The sequence below is a fragment of the Corvus moneduloides genome, chromosome 1 (assembly GCF_009650955.1).
Source record: "Corvus moneduloides isolate bCorMon1 chromosome 1, bCorMon1.pri, whole genome shotgun sequence".
NCBI lineage: Eukaryota > Metazoa > Chordata > Aves > Passeriformes > Corvidae > Corvus > Corvus moneduloides.
This window is the reverse complement of record NC_045476.1, coordinates 68,576,212-68,600,110: the sequence shown is the minus strand read 5'-3', so window position 1 is coordinate 68,600,110 and position 23,899 is coordinate 68,576,212. Positions and strand designations below refer to the sequence as shown.

The following is a 23,899-nucleotide window of genomic DNA, read 5'->3' as shown; positions in this document are numbered from 1 at the left end:
CCACCAGTCTGAGGTTAAACAAAAAAATAAGAGGAGCGATTAGAGTGAGGCAGTAGGTCAGTACACAGACTTTAGAAGAGGAATTGTTGTATCTAACAGCCATTACTTGCCTTTATATCATGTAAGATGTCAGAACATCTGGGCTTCCTCTTTGCATCTCAGTCACCAGAAGTGGGTGATCAACAGAACACTCATTGCTGAGTGAAGAGATCACCAAGAAGACAAGAGTCAAGCTCTCCACAGCAGTGTGTGGTAGGATGGCAAGGCATAAGTGGAAAGCAGCTCAGACTGGTTATAAGGATATTTATTTTTCCCCCGGGGACAACCAGAGCTGCCCAGAGATTGAGCAGCCTCCTTGGAGGTTTTCAAGGCCCACCTAGATAAGGCCTTGGGCAGCCTGGTCTCATCTTATGGCAGATCCTGTTTAGAGCAAGATGTTGGACTAGAGACCTCCCGAGATGTTTTCCGCCCTAATTATCCTGTGATCATACTTGCCCTGATATTGTTTGCATATTAACAGATCCTGTATTAGAAAAGAAAGCAGCTTTATAATTGATAGCGAGGACTCTGTCTCAGTGCTGGAATACTTGGATTCCTCTGTCTTGTGTAATGGCCAATTAAGTACCACTACAATTACATTACAGTTGAGATTACACCTAGATGTCTAATATCTCTATATTAATATCCAATTTTGACTTCAGTGTGTCAGCAAGCCAGTAATTTTCAGCACAGAAAGTTTGCATGCTGTACATACTACATACAGTCTGGTGTTTTGATATAGTGACCCATAATAGGAAAAAATACACATACACAGGAAATTAATCTTCATCTCCTGGAGCTGTTCAAACATCCAAGGTTCCATCAGACTCTTCCAGCTTAGCGCCATCTTCCTTTGCATTTCTAGGGAATGAGAACATAAGGAAATGCCATTCCTTTTACAGCTAAATCGTGCTATTACTCCAGCTACTTCTGAGATATTGGTACTGTTTGTTCTCCTAGCAGCAACTTCGAGATACTCAAACAGTCACATATTGCTCAGAGAAAATACAGAAGAAAAACAAGTTGAAATTTTGGTGGAGACCTTAATTATGAACACATAAGGATAAGTACATTTTTCTTCATTAAGTCCAGAATGTCCAGACTGTACAACACAGCAAGAATTTCTAACCCTTCTAAAGTAATGTCATTGATGCCAGATATTTAGTGCAATGATTTCAGCAGTGAATGTCAAATATCTCTCAAATATTTGCATGCTTCTTAGCTCCTAAACTGACAAGCTTTAATTTAAGCAGATATAAGTGAAATCTGCCACGGCACATGTTGGCTAAGATATTTAAATTATACAGGCCACAACGAGAAAGACACAGAGCACATGCAATCCTCATTACAATCAGTGTGGCAGGGGCTCTTCTCATTGCAGTTATTTAAACAATAAATTAATTAAAAACTTCTCAAAAAGCCCAAGCACAAAACTATTCAAGATGTGTGGGAAAAATGCCACAGTCTTGCAATCTGCTCTTCTTGGAAAAAATGGCAGTCCTCTCTTTTCATCTTTATTTCTCTTTTCCCTACAGATCTCATGTGGAGTATATAATAAATAACCAAGCAAATGGGGCAACAGAAAGTGTGAGGATATTAATTCCTGCATCATACCTTTGTGCAAGCTCAATAGACCCCAGCAGTGTAGATGGTGGCAAGCCGAGCTGAGGGCTCCTCAAGTTCTACCTGCTCTTTCCAATATGAGTCCTTAATATGTCATACCTCCCTCAGTCCATTCTCTTGTCTTTAGCCCATCCTTTAGGGATACAGTAAGCTTCACAGGACAGACACTACACCCTTGTAATTTTACTTTTCTCAGGAAAGCACTATATGCCATCCTGTATCTATCTATTTTCTCTCCCCCAACCCAGCCTTTTGAGCCTGTTGGCACATTTCAAGCCAGCTACTAAAGGACTAGAAGGTAAAAGATTAAATTCCACAAATCATGTGAAAGTAAGAAGGCAGGAAATTATTGTAGAGCTTTTAACAAAAGAGACCTCTAAGAACTCTTTCACCATATTTTTCATCACCAGAGAACCCCCAGAGGCAAGCACTTTGAGGAGTTTTCCAGCTGCAGGCAAACCTTGGAATAGAGCTCATGCCTTCTTAGACACAGGATAATCCAGTCACAAGATACAAAGGCTTCTCATGTGCCACTCATTAATTCCAGCTATCACACCCTAATTCTAGACCTGCTTTTGGGTAGAACTAATTGTTATCTCCACCTGTCTGTTCAAGTCCATGGAGGACTAAGGGCTGGATCTAAACCCTCATTTAGGTGCCCACAGTGCCACTTGGGTAAGTGGAGAGGCCTGATAGCAAGAGATATTCTGTTTCTCCTCTAACCACTCAGTTCTCCTCCAGAGCACTTACCGAGGCACCTTGAATTCTTCTGCTGAGCATGTCCAGAAATATAACTGTTTTGGCTACGTTGGGCCAAACATCTTGGAGCCATCCTACCCCAGAAGGCATTTGGGACTTATGAAATAGGCTGTCTAGTGCTGACATTCACTCAGAACATGGCTGGAGGAGAGGAGAAAGTCCTATTGAATCCGTCCTATTAGACAACCAGCAGCAGCTCAGTTCCCAGGGTTGAGCAAGAGTGCAAAGAGGGGCCTCTCCTTTTGGGATCTGGTCACTTTCTGCCCAAGGTGCCTCCACCCCAGGTAGCATTCAGAATTATTCTCTTGGTCTGAAGCCAAGGGAACTGGAAATAACAGATGATGATAATGACTAACTACAGACATCCTGTTAATGCCCTGCTGAGATGATCAGCCAATAAATTTCCATCCAAAGATAAGTGCCTAAGAAAATGGAACATGCCAACCTCTCTCCACTGACTGAAGAGGCAGCCCAGACCACTCAACTTCTCTCTATTACACAGGTACATTTACAATCTGTCCTTCAGACTCCAAAATACACAATTCACTTTGGAAATCCTTTAAAATGATAACAATTTTATTCTAATAAATAATACAGACAAGCTTTTTAGATTCAGCTGGGATACATTTCAGACTCTGGAAATAATGTTCACATATTTACGTTATAAATTTAGTGCAGAATTTCCAGTCTTACTTTTTAGATGCCAAATGCTTTTATTAGAAAGCTTTTTAGATAATAGGACCTTTCTTGTATTATGCATTCATAAATTTCCTTCAGTGATAGGGGTGAGTTGAAAGATCAGTTCAACACTGCTGATTAGTTTCTTAATTAAGTTATTGTGTTCAAAAAGGGATAAATAAATACTGGTCACAACTTAAAGAGAAGCAAAAGTGGGTCACAGAACTTGAAAAGGCTGCCCAATGAAATAAAAACAACAAAATGTTGCATTTTTCTCTCTGGAGAAGTGCTTTTGCAAGTGGCTAGTGCGACTTTTCTCCCTCTCAATAAGTGAACTGGAAATGCTGCACTGAGCTATCATGAAAAAGGGGTCAGTCAGGGGTGTTTTGTAAGGTGGGGAACGAGATTTACAGCAACACAATCAGTTGGCCAGTTCATCATTACACGTGCACATGTCCTAAATTAGGAGAGCATGAAGCGGGTGGATACATTATGCTGTTCCACGGGAAGCAATTTGAGCGAGTTGTTCTTGTTCCAGTTCTTTGAGACTCAGCAACGCATCTCCCAGGAATCTGTAAATCATCAGCAGGTGATATTGTTGGCTGTCATAGCACAGACAGGCAGAGCCAGTTACAACTTTTACCAGACTATTTTTCTGTTCTTGTTCTTAAAACTCTCCTTTCCAGGAAGCTGGAAAACAAATCACAAACCAATAAGCAAAGTAGGACAGCAGAAAACAAAATTCCAGAGATAAGAGACATGCTGATAATTACTTCTGTTTGGGAGCATTGCTGAGTTAAATATCAGTCCTTTACCAGATTAATAAACGTATGCATGCTCTCTCTCTCTGTTCACCTATGTAGCCTCTGTCAGTGCAGTATCTGAGTGCCTCTGGAAACACCAAGGAATGTACCCTCACAGCACCCCTTTGGGGTATCAAAATATAGAGATTAACAGACTTCTCTGAGGACAGATGTAAAATACATGGCAGAGAAAGGCCCCTAAAATTCTGGTTCCACGTAACCACAGCAGAAGCATCTATGTTACAGGGTTCCCCATGTATCTGGTACATAAAAGGTTGTTACTGATTGCCTCTGTGGCCACTGAGGAGGGAACAAGATTTACATCAAAGACAATGGTGTTGGACATGAGGGGAAATCTAACTGCAGAGAAATGAGGTACTGGGACAGGATATTCACAGCAACACTGTGACTCGTCCTTCAAATAGGTTTTTGAGAAAGGGCTGATAAATAATCCTCAGTAATGGGTCTTTCGAAAGATGGAGTTGCCCTGCTGCATTGTATGCTGTGGACACGACAGCCTAGGGTATTACCGAGTTTGTTTTGCTGTCTTTAGCTTTGCAGTGCATATCAGGACTTGAGTGGTAGACAAGTAGTGGTGACATTTATTACCACCATGGTAAAATAGAAATGGGTTTAAGTCTACTGTGTCAGAAGATATACAAAATTATATGGCTTATGAAGTTATCAGAGTAAACCAAGAAGCTACAAAGGACTAGGGACAGGCTCTCTCAGCAATGCTGAAGCACAGTCAGTGGGGCCTGAGGGAACATCTCCGTATAAATGGACGAGGGCTCTAACATGAACTATAGGGAGTATGTAAGGTGTGCTGAAAACTAAAGTAACTTTCAGGAGTTCTCTCAGCAGCTGATCAGTCAAGAATCCATGAGATGGAAAAGCAAATGAAATGGCCACATCTGCATGGAAGATGCAGATGTGTCTTATGGGTCCAACCCACCTCCTTTTTTAATTCAACAGAGCACTTCCATCTGACTTCAGGAGCCTGGACTTGGCTTGCCCCTTACAAAAAGTGACCCAAACTTCATATTTTATAAGGGGCTGAATTCTTAGGGAATGCCAAGAAATGTAGCACCCTCCAATGGAGTCTCTTGTTACAGCATACTTGCGTGGGACTTCTGAGCATCTGGAAGCCTGTCCTGACCCAAAGTCATGGACAAATAGTGACTGCACAGATGCAGTCAGAGTGCTCCCAACTTTCTTTATGTGCACTCAGCAACTCACAGTACCCAAGCATTAAAATGCAGGTATCACATTTCTGAGCTGGGCTTACCAGTCAAAAATGCATCTGTGCATAACCCCAGCCATCACTTTGCAATGCATCTTCCTCCCCTTGCTTGTTTGAATTGAGTTTGCCTCTGCCCTCTCTATAGAGATAAAATAATTGAAACAGTTGACATAAAGTATGTGTTCCAAATTATTTATGTGTTTTCTAGGGGATTGTTTTTAAAAAAGGGGGGAAAAGAAAAAAAAAAAGAACAGAAATACCAAACATACCTTCCTATCTATGCAGCAGAAAAGGAGACAATCTGGGAACAAATACAGCTCAGTTCAAAACCATGGTTTGCATTCTCTGAGGAAAATACATGTCACATCATGTATGGGTATGTGAGTTTTCTATGGGTTAAGCAAACACCACCATATGCTGCAGGTCAAAAAAAGATAAAATCCTGTGCATGTGTAGAGTTACAGATATCTGTCTCCTTCTGCCATTTCTAACAGCACGCAGAGCTAGAGTTCATAGCAGGATCTGGCACTGAGGAACCAACATGTGCATCTGAATGTGGCCCTGCAGAGATAGATACATTTGTTTCTATGCTTATACTGCATCAGGGGTGGAATATGCAGCCCATTTATTCTCTTTTGGCCAATCTGGGGAAGGCTCAAGTCATGAAGCCCTAGCAGCATACCACCCATCAGGGCATTCCTGATACAAGCCTCAAAATCCTGTGAGTAGCCAAGCTTCAGATATACACCTGAGAGTTTCCACAGCCCAGCACCCTGTGTTACAGGATCACAGCTGTGATAACTTGATCTTCACCACTCTCTAGGGAGAAATCTAAATCAAAACCTTTTCAGAGCTATAGGCCTCACTTTTCTGTTCATGAGAGAGACTGTTTTTATGTGGCCATGGTATGTTGCATTTATCTGAAGATTATGTTCAGCTGTTGCCTTTCCAAACCTTTTGATACAGTGCCTGTAGATGTTCACTAGCCTGTCAAGGATAAAATGAATACAGGGGAATCTTGGAAAGACATCAAGCAGAGAGGAACCTAGATCACCATAACATGATATCAAGTGTAGATAAAGATCCAAACTTATCTAGAGCCTGGGGTTTAGTTGGGCCCTTTCTCTCCACAACATCGGTGCTTACAAAATTCTCTCTAAAATTTTACACACGCAATTTCTGTGACATTGGCCATTAAGGAACTCATGCTGGTTTTGGTAAGTGCTGGGAAAACTGGCCTTTTTGGTATAGAGCTGTCACTTTTGCCTCTGGGAAGCAAAGAAAGTAAAAATAGATCAGTGACTACAGCTCAAGAGACAGATTTACATGGCCCATGTAAATAAAAAATTTGGCCAGGCTTCTTTTATTTCCAACTTTTTCATCTTTATGATATCTTTTCAGCTTTACATTAAAGATGGTTCTTATCACAGAAATCAGCCTCAAATCCAAGGCTAGATAGATGTGGAATATCCTTCACATAGACCAACCCTTTTTAACCCCATGTATGCCCTTTACAGAGCTTAAGCTCTGGTTCAGAACCAGACCCAATTTCCAAGCTGTCCTCTTTTAACAAAAATTTAAACCTTTTTCTAAGCTTGCTGGCCATAAAGCATTTCTCAGTTTCAGTACAGCCTGTCTTCCCACATGCATCCTATGGTCTCTTCTAGAGAACCTGTCCTAAGCTGGTATACACTGTTCAGGAAACAAAAGCAAACATTAGTTTTCTAGTGTGACATAACCTTATAAACCTCTTTCAAGCCCACCTCCTACCCCTTCTCCCTCTAAGGCCAGAAACCTGTTGCTACAGATTTTTGGTACTCAAGGCTGGAATCAGCCATCAGAGTGATGAGGGGAACACGCGACAACACAACTGCTCTCTGCTCACATGGTGAGTGCTACAGGGCAGTCTCCCGGCATCTCTGTCCCTACCTTGACAAACATTGCTGTCTGCATATTGAAACCACTTGCAGATCTCCCCTCTATCCCCATGATGAGTAAATCCAGACCACTGACTCAAAGTCTCTATGCTGTAGGATCCCCTTCCTTCCTGTTTTAACAAAGACAATTTCAAAATCTGGTAGCTTGAAAACTCCCAGCACTCAGCACAAATTGCTTTAAATCCCAGTGGAAAGCAGATTCTTCCATTTCAATAACACAGAGTTTGCTTAGAGAGCTGGCAATTCAGAGGAGACTGAACCACAGTTCCTGTCAAGCCTGGGCCACACACCACAGCAGCTGGGGCAATGAGTAAGTATTTATTTTTTCCCACAGTGGTGGAATTGAGACATCACTCATGTAAATATGTTTCCCCATGTTTTAAATGATGGCTGCTAAAGGGTGGCTCCCACACTTCAGGAACATCTTTGTCTAGTCACCTGCTCAGGACAACCTGGATCAGGTCATGTACCTCCAACAATGTCTTAGATTGGATACACCTGCTGGCCTTTCAAACACAAAACATTCTCCTAAGGTGATGGAAAGGAGAACCTCATCAAAACATTATAGATGGGAGAACATTTATTCTCCTTCAGTTAGCACCTGGAATCCTCCTCACTAGTTTCAGTCATCCTCACACATAAGCCCACACTTACAACCATCCATTGCTGTCTCAAAGACCTTCTCCACAGCCTGCTAGGGGCTTATGCTAAATACTGATCTAGCCTCAGTCCCGTCCAACCAGCAACACTTTTAACACTTTGCTGACTAGCTATCTGCAGAAAAAGAGGGATTATTCTTTGTCATCCTCAGCCCAGCAAGCATTATCCTTCTTAGTCATTTAAATCCAATACCATACAATGTCTCGGGTCTTCCTTACGGGCCATGGTTGCTGTTGCAGCCCTGCAGGAACCAAATGTGTTCCCTTTCTTCTCAGGGCAAAATGCCAACACCATGAAGAGCCTACCTTCCCAAAATACTCAGGAGTCAGCACAGTAATCAGCGAGAGCCAGAAGCTTTCTACAGAGCCCCAGATCCAGGACTGCAACTAAGATTTAACAGTGTCCAATGCAGGCAGATGTGGAAAAAGAAATCCAGCTGCTGCCAAACTGGTTGCATTTGCAACTGCATCTTAAGCTGGCCAGCACTCTGAAGAGGTCTTCTCACACCTTTTCCTTAATGTGAGCAGCCCAAGCATGCCAAGGGATTAGGATCTGCACAGATGTGAGTTCAGGCAGCTGCAAACAAAGAGTACACAAATCTTAGAACAGAAAACAAACCCCAACAGTGCTCACCACTCCTTCCCCACCTCATCTTCCCAGCTATTGTGTATTCACATGCTAAGGAGCTCCCAAACCTTCCCTAAATCCAACAGTTTTCAGTGCTCAGCTCAGTCCTGAACCATTCCTGCTGGCTCCCAGGAGAACCTCTATGAGGGCCACATGGGGATGTCATGGCCTAGTGCCGTGCTTGGGAGTTTCCAAAGAGCTCTGCTCCAGTTTGGGGGGTATGTGTCAGGTAGAATAGGATGCCCCACACTGCCCTCTGTAAAAGCTCTTCTCCCCTCCCCATGGCATTTTGAGAAGGGGTAGCTTTCCCCTCTCTTCAGAACAGAGGCAGGCAGAATAAAACACCTTGCTGTTCACCCACAGCTTTCCTAACAAAACAGAACATGCACTAGCAGAAAAACAAAACAGCTACCTCCCTTTACAGCAAATTACACAGCTTTGCCTGGCATATTTTTCTACTCTAAAACCATCCCAAGAATGAAGGCAGTAAGTGGGCACCATCGGGGGCTGGGAACAAGTATCAGAACAAGTTCCACCATAAAGCACTTGTGTAGCCACAGATACACATGCAATGATGAGGACATAGAACAGCTCACGAAGGAATTAACCATTTTGTCATCAGAGAAGGACTTGAATGTTGTACCATAAATAAGGGTAGATGCCACACACTAAACAGTAAGGGGAAAACTAAATATTGAGTTGCTGCTCAGTAATTGAGCACAGCCCATTCTGTGCACGAAACAAGGCAGGGATGAAAGGGGGGAAAATAGCAGAAGCATACGTAATTAAATGCTATGACAGAGAAACATTCCCACAGGGACTAATGGAAGATACCAGGGGTAGCTGGAGTTCTGGCATTTGCTGACTTGAAAGTGTTATGCACGTGCACATGTGAGTGTGTGCATATGTGTGTATTCCTGCTGTGCACGTGGGATTGCCCCATGCACAGGTCATCTGCATAAAATCAGTAGCCAAGTCCCTTGAGACAATGCTAGAAGGATAGCAACTGAGGTTAGAAGGACAAGTGCCAGAAGTCATCAACAAAAAGCTATGCAGAATAACAGTGTTTCCTTATACTGTTCATGTACCTACATAATTCCCACTACTGAGAAATTTGTGTGAGTAGCAGGGCAATTCCAGTCAAGTTGCAGGTTACCTACTAGAAAACAACAGCCTTGCCTTTGCAACTCTGAGGCCATCCTTTAATTAATTTCTTTTTTAATGTGAATGCTCTCAACTTCAGCATGAGCAGTGGTGGGAGTAGGAGAAATTCATTAAATCTCTCTTCTAGTGATAATCTTTAGCAGGAAGCTAGGGCACCTACCCATCATTTACACCTCTCTCCAGAATGCTGTTTGCCTGCAGATCATTGATAAAAATTATAATAGATCAAAAAGCAGTTTTTCCAATTCTGAGATAGGCTAGAGAGTGAGGCAAGGCCTGGGTGGAGCTGGAAAAAATGACAGCAAGCAAGAGATGGGAAGTGGAGGTAGCCCAGGGAGGAGAGGCAGTGGAAGCCTCCCTTAGTAGGTTGCAGCTGGGATGAGAGGGGAAGTGGTCAGTTTAAGGGGAGAAGAAAAGACAGAGCCGTAATGCTGTTCACTCTGGTTACTTTACTGCAAATTACAAAAGGGAGCATGGAAAAGGAAAATCAGAAGGCAGCCTTTAACTCCTCTGATTTCTGGCAACCTGGGAAGCCTTGTTCTGATCATTAAAATAATGACCAGCCTACAGTATAGCAAGAGGAGGGTGCCAGCCGCTTCTCTTCCAAAACTGACCAAAGCTGCCAGAAATTTTCCCACTGGTTTGGGCCTAAGGGTGCCAGTAAGCTGATTGCTAATCTCTAACACATGCCTTGTCTCAGCAGTCGCAGTGGGGTGAGGCACAAGGGTTTTAATTTCTGCTTTACATCCTTCCCGCTAACGCCCAGCATGCCTCTCCCTTCACCACATGGCTTTGCAACCTCTGCTTCTACTATTTTCCACCTTCTTTTTCCAAAAGTCAGCCTCAGGGCCAGGGGAGGTGGTGAAGCACTGTGTGGGAGCAAAACCCAAACACAGCTACTTAAAGCAAATATTATTTTTCAACTGAAAGACTTTTAAATTCCCCCCTCCCCCCCCCAGTTTATTTTTTAGAACAATGGTAAAATATACAAATCCTGGAGGCTTCAAGCACTTTCCTGCTGTGCTATTGACTTAATTTACTTCTTTAATTTGTTAAAACCTCACCAAAAAAAATGTTATTCTTTGGAGACTTTGCTAGCCCAAGTTTTGCATATATTATTTGCTGCAAAAGATTAATGAGGTAGCAGAGGCATTTTTTAATGGATTCCCTTGGTTTTCTCTCACTCTCCATCACTTTTTCTTTTTTTTCAACTCACATGGCAGTGCAGGTCCATGAATCTGCTAAGCGCTCTCCACAGACAGGATACAGGGTATGGGAAGAAAGTAATGAAGTTAAAAAGCCTCTTTCACAACTCTTGTCCTTCTCTTTCCCCACCCAGAGATACCGTGCTAGCCAGAGCGCTGCACCAGCCTCCGGCGGATCCAACGCCTCCACAGCCCCGTCCTTTGCGAGGCTCCGAGGGAGTGGACGGAGCTGAACACCCTGGGTTTACAGGAAGGCTGCACGTGTGACAGCAGCTAATCCTACGCATAGTTCAGAGGTGCCGTCAGCGAGCCCGGCCATGCACAGAGGCCCCGCTCTTGGCTCACTGAGGAATCTGCTGACACTCCCAGAGACTCATGGGGAGCACTTTGGATCCTGGCCCCAGAAACCTGCTCCTCTTACAGGAACTGAGCACTGCCTGAAGTGTGGCAGCAGCACAGACTTCCGTGGTGATGGCTAAGGATCAGATCTGTTTCTCTTTCTTCACCAGAATAACTAGGCTATTTTTCAAGAAGACACTATGCTTAGAGGTGTCTAAATACTTTCTCTTCTCTCAGCCCACGCGCAGCCTCTGTTCCACAGAGCACAGATTTTGCCTAACAGGAGGTGAAATGGAAAGAGAGAAGAGGAAAACAAGTGAGGGAGCACAGGAAGAGTGGGTTAAGATATGGGGGTCAGGGCAGAGGGTTGTGACAAGTTCTTTGTGATATCTTTAGAGACAGGGTAGGTCTGTAATAGGGCAAGGGTATGTGAAAGGGAAAAGAAGCCACAACACCCTGCTGGCAGAAGTGAGGAGAAGAAAGTTGCAAGTCTCTTGAAAAGCAGCCAGTAGAGACCTCCTCTCTTTCTTCACATGCAAAGCTGATTTTTAACCTGAACGGACCAAAAAGAAATGGCAAGAAGCCACTCTTCTAGCTTTCCTCCCTGGCTTTGGGGAAGTCTGCCCATTGCTTTAGGGCTGGAGACTCCTATATGCTGAAGAACTGAAGACAAATGCCCTTCAGCATGACTGAGGTCAGGCCACTCAGCACATCACTGCACTCAAACCACTTGGAACAGTTTGGAATTCTCTCCAACTTGACCCATCAGAGAGAATACACAATAGGAACTGAGTCAGGGACACTAACCATGGTATGACTTCATTTAGGGGGATCGGGTAGTGATCCGAGGGCCACATACAGTCTATGGGGCAAATCCATGCAGCTCAGTATCTTTTTTTGCCATAGTCTTAACACTAACACTGTTAGGACCATTTCCAAACATTTCTGTGTGCCACTGGTGCAGCACTGAGCCTGATAATCTGCAGTTGTTCCTGAATCAGAGCGTGTCAGCCATGATCAGACAGATTTCTACAGGCTCTGTTCTGCATACTCTGCTGCCCTGCTTCGAGTACTGGTGCCACAGAGGCAAAAATGTTCTGTGAGAAAGCCAGCTCCTGTAGTATTCCACTCAGGCAAATACCACCAGCACATTTTTGTCACCCTGTCTTCTTTTTCCACACAGAAAGAGCAAGGCAGAGCAACAATGCAGGAATAAGGAAATGACATGAAAGTACCTGTCTAGAACAGCCAACTCAAAGACAATGACACACAATAAATAACCCTGAATACTGAAAAATGGAACTGCCATTCTCTGTCATGCCAGAAATGTCATAAAGCACAAAAGAGACATGCCAATCATTTGAGGACCCCCCCAGAAGAATTTTTATAGCACCATATTTCATAACTTCTTTTTCTGTCTAGAGGGCCCAATTTCCTGATCTATGTCTGCCTCTGCCTCCCAGCTCAGTCTGCACTGCTGCAGGTGCATTCAAGTTGCTGGCTATCCATCCCCAGAGGCACCTAGGGCCCTCCAATGCGCGTAAAACACTGCTTTGTGCAACATGCATAATGCTGGGATCCAAAGGAAAGACTGCTGAGGGAGGCAAAACAAAACAGTAGCTCAGTCTGGTTCAGACTAAGGAGTAAGATCAGCTGAGAGAAAGTGTCCCTTGTGTATTTATCAAGTGTCAGAGGCAAGACTTATGTCCACATTGAACTCAGTGCTATCAGACAAGGTAGCTTAGAGCTACTTTGGGCATTTCTAGATGAGTTGCAAGCACAGCCCTACACCCTTTTAGGCAACTCTGAAAAAAATAGAAATGTTTAGTTCAACCAACAGAATTTTAAGTGTGCAGAGGTAGCCCTAACACCTTTGAATATCACTGACTGGATTCCTCACTATATCATGTTGATCAAAAACTCAACAGGATTCCTCTTCTGCATTTTCTTTGGTTGTTTTTGTTTTCGGTTTTTTTGGAATGGTATGACGCATGATAAACGATACCACACAGATACAGTAATGGTACTTAAATAATCCCATACATAGCAAAGATTCCTGCATACCTTCATTTAAAGTAGGCCTAAGGCAAGCCAAATATACAAACAATTAGAGATCTGTAGGCATGTCAAGAAATATTCATGCAGCATATAGGCCCAAGAGAAAATACAGTGAAGATTAAGAATATTATTAACACATATTTGGAGATAATAGTATATGATGAATTTGTCTATGAGTATCTCTGTGATCCTGGCAAATCCCATAAAAAGGACTGGACTGACGTCTTCCACATTTACCTACAACAGTCAAATCTACAGCACTGCAGTAGGGCTAATTACCTGCAATTTAAACGGCTGCTAAGCCATCTTCCTTTGTTTTGTTACACGGTAATTAGATCCACCTCATTCACTCAGCTCATGACCAATGTTTCCGTTTCACTCACATCCCAAGATAACTTCTGTTGCCCTTTTCTTTAATTTTTTTCCACAAAAAGGCTTTTTCCCCCTCTTGAACATTGTAAGATTTTTGTTCCCATTACAATCTTTGGCACGCAATGCAGGTGGTATCAGAAAGAGCAAATGCTTCCATATTCTTTGAATTACTATAAACTGCTGTATGGTTTTGTTCATCTTAAGTACCCAGTCTTTTGATATCTCAGCCAGTCCATTCCACGCTCACGAGTTAATAAGACTAGAGGCAGGGAGAGACATGAGAAAGGCCACCCAATTAAAGCGAGAAAATGAAGATCAAAACCAGCTACTGTGCTGTCATATGGTCAGGTACTGAACTGTGCCTGGTGCAGTCACTGATAACAGGCTAGATAATGCTGCACTTGTCACTTTGCTGTGACCTTCACCAGTCACCTGGCCCGAGCCTTATGAGAGCTGACTAACTTTTAAGTTAAAAAGGCTTAGATTTAAATTATTAGTAACCCTGGAAATCCTCAAATAGCTTCACTGAAACAAGAGGAATGACTTTGAAATTACAAGCCCTGTGGAAAGGACTCTACATAATTTGATAATGGACACAGATAATTTTCTTCTCCATTAAACCAGCAGGAACTGAGCACTGAAAGTCCATGCCTACTTGAGGGATAGGGGACTGACCCATGTGGCATGTAAGCATGAGGTTACCCAGTGTCCAGGTCAATCCTTGGAGCTGCTCAGGTAAAGCTGCTGCATACAGCATGTACTGTTCTCCTGATCATGCATCCAGAAACCACAGCATAAGCATTGCTCTAGGCATCAATACTATGGAGTAAGTGTTCCCAAACTCAGTGTTGCTGTTTCTGTATGCACTGAGAGGGAAGTGAGGGGCAGGAAACTCACTGTTAAGCAGAGACATAAGCCTTTGTTAAAACACCATAATGACTATGATCTACATTTCAGAGTACTCTCACACTGAAAATTGCTAGGAAAAATAGGACACATCTAATTTACAAAATAATAAAAAAATACTTCAATGGATTCTTCCTTAGGAGTATTAAAATAAGAATTGCCTCTTCCTGCAAATGCAGGGAGCTGAGAAGGGTTCGCCACACTTTGTACCAAATAAAACTCTTATTACAAACAGAACGCATACCACAGGAATTATTTGTTGGTGTGTTCTGCTGCTTTTCACCAAAATTCTTGTGAGTTCAGCTGCCATCAGAGTATTCAGTGAAAAAGAAGAAGAGGAGGTCTAAAAGACTAGAAGTCTGCCAGGGCTACTGGACATCCCAGTTTACAAAGAAGGCTGACCAGTTTACCTCCTGGGGAACTTGGTATTTTACACAATGACCTGTCAGGAGTCCACCTTAAATTAAATGACTAGGAAAACCCAAATAACTGGAAGGAGAGTACAGGTATGATTTTGTTACCTAAGACATCAAATAGTTTCACAACTGGTCTCTCAAAAACAAAGGAAAAAACCCATCAAAATGCTGAATTTGGCTTCCACAGTGCAAAGAACAGCTGGAGCATTTCTGCATGACTTAGTTTAATGCAGCAAGATTGGAATTTTTAAGTTCCCAAGGAAAAAAAGGCAGCACAGTTGTTTTTCACTTTCTGCTATCTGTACCAGTTACCACCTGGATCCAAGTATTTGCCACTTAAGATCCAACTATTCAAAAACCCACGTTATTAATTAGTATCAAACCAAAGGTGTGTGAAACATCTGTACTCGAGGAGTGACCTTTTGATGAGAGAAGACCATTCCTTGACTCTCCAAGTTCCACAGCTCACACTTGCTGCTTGAAAAACTATTTCCCAGCTCTAAGTCCCACCAGTCTGGCAGTGAAGTGCAGGTGAGATATAAACAAACCCAGGAGAAAAGGAGAGATTTCTTATGCATGGTTGTAGGCTCGGCAGGTTCTATTAATTTGCCTGTTCTGGGGAAATTCAGACCCCTTTTCCATTTCTTTTCTGATACTTTCCTGAAACCTACACAACACAGCAAGCAATGCATTAGGGAGGACAGCTTTTTTGCCACTAGAGCCTCAAGGGTGGGCACAGATCTCATCCCAGCAAGGAACCCGTACAGTCATAAGGCAATGGCTAGACAATGACTTGGGAGTTACGCACCACATCAGCTGGAAGTCTCTATGGGGTCAGAAGAGCAAGGCAACTGGAGACCTATTTGCCCCAGATTTGCCCCCAAAATCCACATTTCTTCCTGTGGAGTTCTTTGGCACACCCAGACATGGGCATGGGCACAATGCATGTTCCTGGATGCTGCTCTTTCAGACATAAAATCATACCGCTGCTCATGCCAGGCACTGGCACTTGTTCTTAATCTTACAGGGCTGTTTCACCTAATGGCTCCAAACCTAGCTTCCTGAAAGCAGCAGGGGACAGCTGCTGAAACACCATCAATCCAGACAAAGTCAACATGACCTGTGGATGTGGTCCAGCTCTGCCAGGAAGGGCCCAACAGTGAGGGTGGCTGAGGAAATATTATTGCAGCCTGGAGGCTTTCTCATGCAGAATTCTATTTTGGTGCACCATTTTTTGTTGCTTGAGCATTCCCCAGACATTTTGGAAGCTCCAGACGCAGTAATACTTAGTTCTAGGTCACAGTTTTTATTGATAAAGGTTTCCCCATCCTGATGTGGGTGCAAACGCTTGTGAACGCTGCAGGATTATATAGGGAATAATCACTTGCCATAGCCCACAGCATATAATGTGCCCACCAAAAAGCACAGTAAATTAAATAACAGTGCTTCCTGCCAGTTCAAACAAACATTTTTCCCTTGCTAGTGGAGCAAAGGAGTACTAACCCACAGAAAGGCAGTGTTTTGGAACTTCATGTAATAGTAGCAAGAAAAAAGTCACACTGCTATGAAGTGACACAGAAACATCCATAACACATTTTTGTCATCAACACAGCAGCAGTGGTTAGACACAAGGAAATGTTTATTTGATCCATTTGCTAACATATAAATCAACTTGTTCTAAAACTATTTCATAATACGCATTTTCAAGCAATGACCCAGTTTGAGGTGAGCTATTTGAGGTAATCACTGCATGTTTTGAGGCAAGACAGCCATCTGAGTAACAACTATATCTTCTTTGTCCACAGACTGCAGAGTTTGCACCAGGAAGAGAGTTGCAATGAAAATAAATTAACCCATTTTACTTGAGCCATGTTAATTGTTTTCACTTGAAAAAAAAAGAATGAAACTGTGACCTAGTGAATGGGAAATCCTCAAGGACTTGGATAAAGTTGTCACGTGTATCCACTTGCCCTAACCTTTGGCCTTTTGTCTAAGTACAAGGGGCATATCAGTTAAGTATATGATGTCTTCTCTCTGGGAAACTCAGAGAGTTAATAAGTAATTTCAAACTATTATAATTTTGATGCATGGAAAAAAAAACCCTTGGCTTTCCTCAGACAGTACAGCTGGGTAAGTACAGAATTTCCCGGCACTCTTTAAGGCTGGGTGGGGTGGGAAAAAGAAGAAGGAAAAAGAGAAACAAATCAAGTTGCTAAAGAAGGGGGGGAAAAAAAAAAAAAAAAAAAAAAAAGAGGCAGGAGTTCTGCCAGAAGTTCAGGAAACCTTTTCTTCCTTGTTATGCTTATGGAGATCAAAAAATCCAAATTAAATATGAATCCCCCTGCAAAATGCTGATGACTTTGCTCAAACTAGGGCAGCTAAGGTGCTGAGAAGCCACGAAGCTCAGCTGTAGTCCTTCAGATAATTCATATAATCAAGTAGCTTAAGCGATAGGTCTCGTGTCTGCAGGATCAGCACAACAGTTCTAATCCTTAAGGAGGAACTGACTCGTGGGTATGCCTATAGCCCAAACCAGTTATATCCAAGCCCTCCAGGCACCCCCACAGTACAGGCAGAAAATAGCAACTGCAGAGGAGATCATATGATCTCTGCAAAACCACTGCCTTGTTTCAGGGAGATCTCACCCCACAACGGAGGAACACGGAGGGGATTGCAAGCACCTTTTCCAACCTGTTGCACAACAGAGTGAAATGCTATTGGCCATCATGTAAATGGGATGACTCATTTTTCCCCTTGCCAGTGGATGGGACTGTGCTCACAGCTATGCCTGCCCTTCAGGTGGAAGGACAGAATTGCAATCTCAAGAAAGGACTTTCTTAATGCCTGTTAACTTGGTCTTTTGTCAGCCTATAGCCATACCCTGAAATCAAATCTACAATTTTATTGCACTAAATCATCTATTTTTCACCTGAGCACCTCAAGAACAAACCCTGAAAAGTCTACAAATCACCGTGCATGTCCCCACTTAAAAAAAACACAAGCTGGTCACAAACTAATTAATCAACAGAGGGTGCATGGTGGAAGTCAAACCTACCTTATGAGTCCCATTCATTAAATGATCAGTCTTCTCTCCTCTCACTTTCCCCATGGCTTCCCTAAGTGAGAAGATTTTTCTCTCTAGGGTTTTTAAAAGACAAAAGTATCCTTTAATATGTGCAGGAACAAATTCAGGATGATGCCCACACAAAACATATGTTTATTAATATTTCATCTACATATTGATCTTGCCAATGTTAGTGACTCCCCTGACTGGCTTCCTGTGGCCAAGCAAGAGCAAATAAATTTTTAAGAGAAATTTGAAGTTAGGAAATACAACATGCAGATGTATGCATGCCAGTACCTCCCTCTGACCCCCAAGTCTGGCAGGCAAATCTTTCTGAACCAGCTTGCAGGAGGTGGCTCTGCAAGCAGGAAGGCTTTTTAAAGCAGTGCACAGGTACAGGTATGATTTTCATGTCAAGAAAGTAATGTGAAGTCCATTAAAAAAAAGTGCTTATTGCAAGTGATTCAGGGATCTGTGAAGTCAGGAGAGACCACTGGAATCCCACCCAATGCAAAACATGGGGGATTTCATCCATTCATTTCTGCAGCTGTCTTGCACATCCCACTTCATTAAGCCCCTAAATTTTGACTAACCTCAAACCTGTATTCCAGAATTAAAATTCACTTGAAAGTCACAGTCTTCAAGGCGTGTCAACGCTGCCTTGTGTAACACAAACCTGGGGGCAGGCCACTAAAATATGACTGTGCAATTGTATTGTTAAGATCCTGCTGCTCAACCTCCTCCGTATCTCATGGAGCGTCCTTGCTGTGCAGCAGGAACCTTCCCGGGAAAGAACTTGGCCAACCCACCTGCCAGGGAATATTTCCTCGTGTTTGCCAGGCATTGGCGGATTCAAGTCATCGTGAGTGTATCTCAAGAAATGCCCTATCCTGAACCCAGCCCATCCACAGTGCAAGGATAAGTTTCTTTCCTACCATGTCATAAAGCTGATCCAAAGCTAGTGCTCAGTTTGGATGCAAGATGAACTGGAGGATGACCCCAAACTTGGAACTGTGCTCAAAAGGCAGCCCAGCCGTAGCCTACATGCCAGAAAAGCCATGATCCCTCCTTTGATCATGCTCCCTTCATCTGAAGTACTCTCATCAAAAAGCAAATGCTTGAAATCTCTCCTCACTCAGAGCATCATTCTGCAGGTTCAAGAAACAATCAGTATTATGCTGTTTGGGAGGAAGGGGTGCAATTATGCAGCACAGCACTATTAAAATCATCCATATAAAGTGATTGCTCACCTAATCCATTGCACGGTTTGGCCCATTTGCTCTTTTGAGTTTCTGCTTTGTACTCCAATCTGCAGCTGCCTTGCACCTCCCACTCCTTTTCTGTCTTCATGTAAATCAAAAATCCATCAAACCTCACTTCTTCAGTAATAAATCAATTCTTTGGATTACTCAACTAAAAACCATGACCTTGTGGCTGCAAAGTCAGGGTATGTTTGAGCACCTGAATGACAGCAAGCAAAAGAGAAAAAGAAGTATTTTAATAATACTTAAAGTTCACAGAGGGCATTTTCTTCTGGGCACATTTGAGCTTCCCAGAAGGGTTGTACTATTCTAATAAAAATTCTCATTTCTCGCTTACCAGTCACCACCCCTCCCACCCCCCTTCCCCCCAAAAAAAAAAAAACCAAAAAAACCCCAAAACCATTCCTATCCTTTTCTGTGCTATTTTCTCTGTTTGTATGCTGTATTCATAGCTTTCTTTCCTGAATATGGGCAAGTACAAATGTCAGAGGCAGACTAGAAATGTTGGGGCACACGCAATGCATTCTTGGTTTCTTCTAAACATCAGACAATATCACGAATTAAAAAAGAAAGGAGAAAAAAAAGAGCACTCAGTCTCCATCTACCTGCTTGCAAGCTAAGATAAGGAAACATCTCAAACTTTCCACAAAGCCTCATATTAGCTCCTATCAAAGCCAGGAGAATCCATCCTATTGTTTCCCTTGCTAGTGCTGCATCACTGCATTCCTACAGAGCTTCTGAATTTGTTCAGAGCTTGTTGATGTTGTTGTTGTTATTGTAAAAGCTGAGTGTTACACAAGACAGAGAGCTTGACAGCTTTCCCACAATCCTCAGCATGTGGGAATAGCGAGTAACAAAGTGTTAACACCTGCCAACTGGTGGTTAGGTGTACATGTCTCTGTTAACAACAAACACTGCTGCTAGCAGTCATCAGAGCAAAGCAGCAAATCTGTTCCCTTCTCCAGCTTGGAAAACACCAAACAATAACAAAAAAAAAGGCACCTAATTGCTTGATTAAGATGTATCAGTGCTGGAAACTGCTGATCTAGAACATTGAATCTCTGACATTTACTTCACTCTTGATTAAACAGAAATGTTTAAAACCAGTTACTGTGCAGGCAGAAGCTCAGAGCACTGTGTACCATCCAAGGAATTGAGACAGTATAACTTTTTACAAAGAAACAGAATCAGAACCACCTCCTCTCTGTTTCATAAAAGCATCAGATGCTGGGACTCTCTGGTTATTAGGAAAAAGGGATGCAAGAACACTAATGAGGGATTAGGAGACAGGTAACCCCTTGGAACTTCCAGGGGAACCTTGTGGAAAAGTCTAGCTCCTGCTCTGAAAAATGCTGCTAGACACGGAAGTTGGGGCGGTTTCCTTATGGTGAGAGGGATTAATTGTGTACTTTTAAAAATCATGTTTTCATTTGGTGATTTCCTAGGCAGCTTAGTGAGCCAGGTGGCACTGATTTATCATCACCAATTTGCATGTGACTAATGTCCTAGACCTGAGGCTAAAAGCCTGCGTGCTCTAGATTTGCCCTCAGTAGCCAGCTTGCTTGTTTTATTGCCCGTTATGGCAAAAAGGTAAGGGAAAAGTGAGTCAACTCACTCATCTCAAGTAAACTAGAGATTGCTAAGTCAAAAGAAGGGAAACTTCATTAATCTAACAGTACTCACAAAAGCTCACTGCCATCCAAATCTCCCTAACTGTGCACAGAAACTCCAGCTCAGCTGGGGAGGGACATTAATCCTGGTTTCCATCAGACTCTATTTCTTCAGTAATTGCTATCAAGAAAATAAATTATCCCATTCTTTAGCAGTGTGTGCGTGTGGGGGGGTGAATTTCACATTTATATCTTTCCTCTAAACATATTATCTGAAATAGTTCAGGAAACTATGATTGTACCTGATTAATCAGATGATGGCCAGGACAATGGATAATTTTAACCTACATCAGTTCCTGAATCTAAGTCACATGGGAGGAGGAAGGTGAGTGGAAGGGATAAATAACTTCTTTTGATGGTTCTACCAATTTTTGCCAACATTAACGTTGCATGAAATAAAGACTTCCAGTAGTCAGCACCTTGAAACAGAGGACACACATTCTCCTTATTTCATGAAACATCAAGTATCTGAAAATCCTACAAGTAGCAGACAGTTAGTGGTAATAAATTGTCTTACAAAGGCTGGCAGAACACTGTTCTGACTCTAAGCAACATCATTTACCAAATTGCTATGGTGAAGGCTCAAACAACCTTCCATTTAAAGCTCCCTGTAGAAGGTTCTATGGATAAAAATGGACCATTTTTTAGTTGGCCAAAAGTGGCTTTCTCCACCAGGAGTGGAGGAATAAGGTAATATACTTGCCTGCCAACATGAATATTGACCAATTTACTGAGATAGATATTTCCAAATAGCAGCTGGAAAGTTTTTTTGGTATAGGAGGTTTAGGATCACCTGCACCAGAACAGTATTAGAGGAAAATTTCTAAGCTTTGTGTGAATATTCAAGCCCCTTAGCAGATGAATTTAGAATCTCAGTCACATGGTTTCAGTGACTCAGCCATTTGTTAGTCATCCTCTGCCCATTATATCTCAGGAAAGTTACAGATACCCGTAATTAGAAAGGCAATCCCCCTCCTTCTGTCTCTTTTCTGCCTGTTCTTTAGATATCATGTCCTCTCACTCCCTTACTAACCAGAGGTCCTGTGCTATTTATTCCCATTCCCCTCCCAGCTAGATTTAGTTCCTTACAGTCTCACCCATTTTGTGCCCTTCCCACAGTCTCTAGATCCTACCCCACGTTCAGAATGTTCCAAATTAACAGCTGTCCTTGCACCCTTCTTCAATCCTCCCTTTTCTGAACCCAGCAGCTCTGCCCGGGTCCTCGTCTCTCTCACACAGGTTTCTATCAACAGTTGCCTTCTGTGCTCCCACGGGCCTTATTCAGTTCAGTGCCATTCTTGCCCACTCTGGAAGCATAATGCAAGAGAACTGGGTTGCTTCTGTCTAAACCTCTCCCAGGGCAAGTTTCTTTAGATAGTCTGAGTTGTCGATCTGTGGAGCTGGCACTTCTGTTCTTCCTCAAAGTAACATTGCTACCTGATATGTTATTTCTACTCTTGCACGCTACTCCCTCCATGCATCATTCCACCAGTTCTCTCTCTCCTTTGCTGCATCAAACAGCTTTCTTGGGTTTGTCTTGCAACCCACTATTTTCTCTTCTTGCTGTTCAATCAACTCCCACCATCCCTCTGCCAGGGATAGCTGCATTGATCAGAAGCAAGTCTAGTTTTCCAAGTACTCCATGACAAGTTTTTTTCATATTTTCCATTTGGTAAAAAACAGACATCTCTGAACTATCAAAGCCAGAGGGGGCCAGCTGTCATTCAGCCTGAGACAGTGCAGCTCCTGTTCACAAGGCCAAACATACAGAAAATGCTGTAGTGAATTATCAGTGTCTGATCTGCAACAGGCAAAGGGGCATGCAGCACTTAAATCTCAGATTTATGGCTCAGGTACTGGGAAGCAAGAGAAGACTGGGAAGGACAGGTACATACATGCCATTATCACACTTAGCACACTCTGAATATGAGGGTGAGAGTCTCTCTCACACAAAATTCTATCCCTTTGAAAACTACTGCATAATCTTCCCTTAAGAAAAAACACCTTGGTGGAAAATTTCAGACCAGTACTAAACTCTCACACCCTTAATGCCATAAACATCTCACACTGACATCTGTAATGCCTCTGCCAATTTACAAATTCTTCCTGAGTTACTCTTTCTCTGGTGACAGAAGACATTAGGTTTACTATTGGCTCATTATCCCACACTTGTCCCAAACACACGGCATGTGTATTTTACCTGAGGTTAACCCTGCCTTCTTCATGACAAGACATCCCATGACAGTCCCTTTTCCAGCAGCACTCCTACCCCTCGGGGTGATTGCTGGGCACTGCCAGGCTGCCAGGCAGACAGGTGCACACCACAGCAGCAAGGCTGGCTTAGATCCTTTTGGTCTGAACTTTATCCATTGTGTTTCTTTCTGAAGCAGCCATCTTCAAGGCAGGTTGGTGTCTCTTTATTCAGGCACCTTGTAGCACCTGAGACCACAATACTAGAATGCTCCAGCAGCAGAAGAGCTAAATCTAAATGCAGAAAACCCCAGCACAGTCTAGTATTTAAAGCACAGAGCACATGGTCTTGATTGAGCACATAAAGTCTGACCCCATCCATGACTATACTGGGTGGTGAGGGCGCTGGCAGGCTCTGATTTGGCATAGTGAGGTCACATGCTTTCCCTGCTGACACATGCACATTCCTGTATTTAGTCTTAACACGAACAGGTTAAAGTATCTTCCTCCTCTGCCATATTCAAATGATGACTGAAAGCTACATCTGCATAGTGTTTTCCCACTAGGTCAATAGCAGCCAACAAAGGAAAATTTGCTTCTGGTTCTTTAGCTGAATAGGAGAAAACAATTGGTACAATGTTAGTCCAAAGAGGAAGGACCTGAAATGCACTGCCAACAAAGCAATTAGCAGCAGGATCAGGGGGTGGGCACTGCCTGCCTGCCCTGTTCATCAACCTCACTGAGGGACTCAGTTCCCAGGTATTTAATAGAACTCGTCAGAGCTAACATGCAAATTTTTGCATGCAACTATCTTGGAAATAAATTACTCTTCCTGCATTTCAGGAAAGAGATCTGTTTCTTGGTAGTCTTTGAACAAAGGAATG

At 42.8% G+C, this 23,899-nt stretch overlaps 1 long non-coding RNA gene across 2 annotated transcripts; it reads right to left on the bottom strand.

Moving 5' to 3' along the window:
• Positions 1-2,976: 2,976 nt before the first annotated feature.
• On the bottom strand, positions 2,977-23,394 carry LOC116446499. Of its 2 annotated transcripts, none has more exons than XR_004241250.1 (3): positions 23,026-23,394; positions 5,415-5,488; positions 2,977-3,789 (listed from the first exon to the last, which is right to left on the bottom strand). It is a non-coding gene; the product is annotated as an uncharacterized LOC116446499 (long non-coding RNA). The 2 variants fall into 2 exon arrangements; XR_004241252.1 differs by lacking the exon at positions 23,026-23,394 and adding an exon at positions 10,750-11,752.
• Positions 23,395-23,899: the final 505 nt, after the last annotated feature.